Source organism: Emys orbicularis, chromosome 16, assembly GCF_028017835.1.
Source record: "Emys orbicularis isolate rEmyOrb1 chromosome 16, rEmyOrb1.hap1, whole genome shotgun sequence".
NCBI lineage: Eukaryota > Metazoa > Chordata > Testudines > Emydidae > Emys > Emys orbicularis.
Window position 1 is genome coordinate 26023999 of NC_088698.1, and position 6045 is coordinate 26030043.

The window sequence follows — 6045 nt, forward strand, 5'->3', positions numbered from 1 at the left end:
GCCTAAATTTCTCTTAATCCAGCACTGGGCAGTCATTTCATTTGGTGCCCATTCAAAGTCCACAAACGCATATTCTCAACCTCTCTGCTCTGTCTCTTATTTAGAGGCATGCCTTGCCCCTAGACACCATCATCTTCTGTCCTACAGTGTTTGAAATTCTTTTTAATCTGAAATGTACAATTAACCTTCCCTCCAATAGTCAAAACACTCTAGGATGGCTGTTTGCATCTTGCTTAATTTGTCCTCCCATTCCCATGCCATTTGGGGGCAGAAGGGGGATCTCTACACAAGTTTAGCTTTTGATGTCATTGTGTGACTCCTGGAACCAGGGCCCTAGGCACAAGCCCATGTCTTAATCAGCCCTGAGCAGCCATATTGTTTGATGACTAATCAAAATTCCGCAAACTCATATTCCCAGCCTCTCCCATCCTCAATCAACCTTTGCCCTTTCACAAATTAGAACAATGACTTAAGAAACATAGTTCAGAATCTGCTGCATCTTGTATGTGGAGGCAGACTTTCTCAAACCACCATCTCCCACTGTCCGGGCGAGTGTTAGATTACTTGGAAGGCTCCAGTGCCTTTTTTCTGATAAGGGTCAAAAGATTATTTATTTGATTTTCCCCCCCCCCACACCTCACCCCCCGCTCTATGTAAACCCTCTGACTCCCAATTAGTTATTTCCCCCTGAAGTTTGATAGGTGCTAATAATAAATAATCTCATAACAGGAAATCCTCTGGTCTGAAAATAGGACTGCATGGCTAACTCTCCCATTTGAAGATCAGAGACTGCAGATGGGTACCTGAACAGCTCCCCCTACAGCTCCCCCCTCTGGAAAGAGGGGGAATTTTGTAAACCTAGCAAGTTGTGAAACAATGTGCAGTGGATTTGGTTGCATAAGTATGGTCTGTCTGTAATCTAGTGGTGGTACATGATTTTTTAAAGTGTCTTTTCTTGGTATTGTGTTCCCATTGAGGCTTCATATATGCATGATTAATTGTGAAGTGTAAATCTTTCACTAAGAATGTTCTGTGCTACCAGTGCTAGGATCTGGATAGTAACCATTGAATCTGAATGCTGAGCATAAAGCTGCTGTAGAAATAATAAACCCAGGTCTGGAGCTACAAGATTGATAGATGGGTACAAAAACTCTAAATGGGCACTCAGATTAGATTTGCTAAAGCTTTGTAAAAATAACCAGGTAGATTTTATGCTTATCAATTGCCAACTTATTTTCTGGGTTACAAAATTCCTCAGAAACGATGGCAGGGATGAGATAAGTGTATTTTGAACTTTGCACTGCATTTTATGTACCTAACTCTTTTTCGAATGGTATAGCCCATTATTGGTATTACTGAGAAATAGTCCAAAATATTTTTTATTACTTGTCAAATTTGTCTGTTTTTAGTACCTTTAGTGATAACAGGACCATTCAGGGATACTTTGTTTAAAAAAAATACTGTATTGTGCAAACTAAATACAGATTAATTTGATGCAATTTACTGTCTGAAAACAATGCATTATCACATATGCATGTGGCTGATGTGCCTTAGGATCACTACTTGTGATTGTAATATTCTTACTAGAATATTAGCATATCTTTCAAATCAATGGCCATTGCTTAACCCTTTTGATGTAGGGACACTTTCTTTTATGAAAGATTTTTCACCTAGTCCTTTAGAATAAGGCAATATCTACTATTTGTATGCTTAATTGCTCTCAGTGGATGATTAGTTTGGTTTTTAGACACTGTCACAATGACTGACTGTTTCAGTTGTTATAACAGTCTCAAAACTGTACTCCAGATGTTCATGGAAAATGCTTGGCCATTAATGAGTATTGGTGTATGTGCAAACTTATGTGCTTGCTTGATGGCAATGTTTGGGGGGTGGGGGAAGAAGAGAGCTTTGGAAAGCTTTTGGAGTCTTATTTTCAGAAACACAAATTATACCACACTAATCTGGCTGGGTAGGGTAAGAGATGCAGGGGCTATTTCACGCCTCTCACCCTCTGACACTGTTTCCAGCTCATCTGTTATAGGTAAAGAGTAAATTGTGATATAGATAGGATGTTTAGAACCATATGAATCTGTACTGTATGTAATGAAAGTGTTGTTAAAATGCTATTGGCAAGTTGGATCCTATATAAGGGGATGGCTCCATTCTCTTGCCAAAATGTTCTTTAATATACAGTGTGGTTTGATTTGAAATGTGTGCTACAAATGGCAAATACTTCTAAAAAGAATCAGAGTTAAGGAAACATTTTTATAATATAAAAGTGGACACTGAGCTCAAATGGCAAGGTGTAACATGGTTTTAGAATGCAGGTAGCATTTTAAATGCCCATTTTGGATGGTTTGTGCTTCTGCTAACCTTTTGTATGCAACTTTGTAAATGATGACTTTATTCACTTTACCTGTACTGGGTAGTTAGTGTTGAATAGTAATAATTTAAGACAAGTTTCGCTGCCCTGGAAAGCTAGCTCCGAGGGGACCAACCAATCAGTTGTTTAGAAAGGTTATACTGGCAACCCCCGTGATACAATAGAGTCACTGTTTAGAGTAATCTTACATCATGTGACTCCAGGAGGCAGGATACTGAGCACAACCCTATGTCTTAATCCAGTCCTGGGTAGCTATATCATTTGGTGTCCAATTAAAGCACCACAACCTCATATTCCCAATCCCTCCTGAACCTGCCCACTCTAAACTGGATCAATGATATAGAAGCAGAGTCCAAAATGTGTCTGTCTTGCTCTCTCTCTCTTGTCTGGGGGTTTCTGTGTTCCGTCCCTCATCTCCCAGTGTCCTGAAGCTTCTGTAATTTCTCTTTGGCTGGAATGATTCATGAGCTGTCTTCCTCTAACGGTGGTAATAGAACTTTTTAGAATAATAGAATATAGAAATAAAATATTTTTTTTTCTCTATCCAAACCATGATTTTTCAATAGGCTGTTTTCCTCCTAAACTTGGTAGTTGCTAGCAATTACTAGGAAATCTTATCAGGAAATCCCTTGGTCTAAAAATAGGACTTTTGGCTAGCCTTCCCCCTAGGAGTTCAGAGGCAGCAGATTGGTCAAAGTTCTTGGCACCTGAACAGTTCCTTAGATAAGCCCGGAAAGCGCTAATAGAGGGGTAATTTTATAAGCCTAGCAAGTTGTGAAACAATGTGCAGTAGTTTTGTTTGCACAAGAAGTATGGTCTCTCTGTAATCTAGTGATGGTACATGATTTTTAATAAACTAGCATATTTGTCTGTCTTAGTATTATGTTCCCATTACAGCCTGATTTAAGCATGGCTAATTGTAAACGATTTGTCTCAAAATAATGTTCTATACCATCCATTGGTATTTGATGTGTGGTAACTGTATTTAAATGGTAAGCATAAATCTGCAATGGAAGTGTGTATTGCTTGAAAAACTAACCCCAGGTCTAGGCCACAGTGTTGGTGGTTGTGTACAGTAAATTTGCTCTTAGAATCAGAGGTGCACAAACTCTAAACCGACATTCTTGCATTAGATTTTCTAAAGTTTTAGGAAAAGCAGCCAGGTAGATTTTACCCTTGCCAGGTGCCAACTTGCAGAGGAGCTCTTAAGTTTCAGTTTCCTGCTACTTAACCTGGCTAGGAAGATAGATCTTGCACATCCTAGATACTAAACTTTTGAAGGCCGACAGTGTGTGGAGAAAGGCCTACACATTGCTCCTGTTTTCATGCAGAAAAACTTTACACTGAACATAGTTAAGACAATATAAATATGGAGAAATAAGACTACCAAGTCTACTTAGGCACCTGAGCCATAGGAAGAGCAGAAGAGAGACCTGGGGATACTCCCCAAAAATATCTGCCACTTTAAACGCAGTATTAAGCAGAAACTCTAGCACAAGTAAACTGATCACCAGCTATGGTTAAGAAGTCTTTCCCCTATAATATTGTTCCGTTAGCTGCATCTTGGGGGTGCAAGGACTGGGGACACACTTCCCCCCGTGCTGCAGGAAACTGGCAGTGTTGAAAGCTGGGAATATAAAAGGCTTTCTTTCTGTGCCTTTAAATGATGTGGCCTGTGCGGGAAGACAGAATCAAGAAGTTGAAGTTCCTGAGCATTGGTTTTCTAGGAAGTTGGGACAATGGCTGCAGTTTGAAGACTGTTAATATGTAACTTCTAAACAAGTCTGTTAAAAGCATTTACTCTGAGATCCAAATAGGCCATCCTGGAAGTTGTCAAATGTTTGGTAAGCTGAGAGTGATATTTATTCTGCATGGACAAATGTTTCTTATGTAGATTATTGTCCAAATGGTGGTAACCTTTAGTGGTGAAAAATGCCTTATGTTAACTCCTGGAGGTGGGGGGAGACACATTGGTTGCCTAACTCAGGCTGGTCTTTAAATATAAAACAAAGGTGTAATACCGTTAAAACTGAGATCAGCATGTCATTGGCATACTGCAACCCTGCGGATATTATAGGGCGTCTGTTTCGAGCTAGCAGTTGTGATCTATCATGAATGTTCACGGTGGTGAGAAGTTTGTGTGCACACACTGTTCAGCTCTCTATATCCTTTGTCACCAGAAATTATTATAGATTCACCACTTTTGGTACTAGATGATCAATTCTTTTGGCCTGTGTAAAGAAAACTCGTAGTATCAACTTCAAATTCAAAACACCCTCCATCCCCTCACCCTAGTTTATCCCACCCCAATCTTGGTTTTCTCCCACGCTTGCTGTGGAGGGGCTGACTGTGTGTTTGCTTAATTTCTCTAAGTATGTGGGTTAGATTAGAATATGTTTTTTCATGACTTTGGAAGCTCGGATTTCATTGTGATGATTCAAGGAACTGGAGCCAGAGTCACAAGCCTACATTTTTAATCCACCGCTGAGCAGCCTAGCTCATATTCTAAACTCCCTCTGACCCCAGATCTCTCACCAGTGCAGCCTAAAACAATGACACCTACGAAAAAGCCAGGCCCAAAATCTTTTCCATCTCTCATCTAGAGGCAGCTGTTTTTTAAACTACAATCTCCCACTGTTTAGAAGTGGTTGAAATAATTTTCCATCAGGAATGGTCCAGGGATTTCTTTCCCTTAAAGGTCAAAATAGAATATTTTTTCTCTACACAAATCATAACTCATCTAGTTGTTTCTCCCCTAGAATTTGGTAGTGGCTACATGCTAACATTAGCATAATAGCATCTAGTCTGGAAGGAAGGCTGTTGGGCTAACTCTGCCCCTAGAAGATCAAAGGCACCAGAATGGTCAAAGTTCTTGGTATCTGAACAGCTCCCTGAAAGCCTGGAAAGTGATGAGAAGGGAATTGGTAAGCCTAACAAGTTGTGAAACAATGTGTGGTGAATTTGTTTGCAAGTCTGGTCTCCCAATACACTAGCTGATCGTAAATGATTTTAAATAGAGTAGCATACTCTTTTCTTGGTATTGTCTTCCCATTATGGCTCGCTTTAAGTTAATTGTGAACTACTAATGTTTCAAAATAACTTTTTTGGTGATGCCATTTGAATGTTAAATGTCGTATCTGAATGCAAAGCATAAAGCTGCCGTGAAAATGAGCTAGGCCACAAGAGGTGGTGGTTGTGTACAGGGAGTTTAGGGGGGTTGTGTGGTAAATATGTCCCTAATCAGATTCTTAAAAGCATAGTAAAATCAACCAGCAAGTGCCAATTTATTTTGAGCTAAGAAAAATTCTCCGTGATGGAGGGGATAAGAAGTGTGGTCTGAATTTTATACTGAATACTGTCTACCTACCTTTGTGGGGGGAGTGGTATTGCCCAACTATTTCTAGTAAGAAATAGTCCAAGTAAAATACAAGTAAAAATTTCTATTAAGAAATATTCCAAAATATTTTTACTTGTTACATTTTCCTCTTTTTAAAGTAATTTGTATAATGATGACAGGACCATTCAGGGATACTTTGTCTAAAAAAGCAAACCTATACTGTGCAAATTAAATACAAATTAAGCTGATGCGATTTGCTGTCTGAAAACAATGCATTATCACATATGTATGTGGCTGATGTGCCTTAAAAATCACTCTTTGCAAT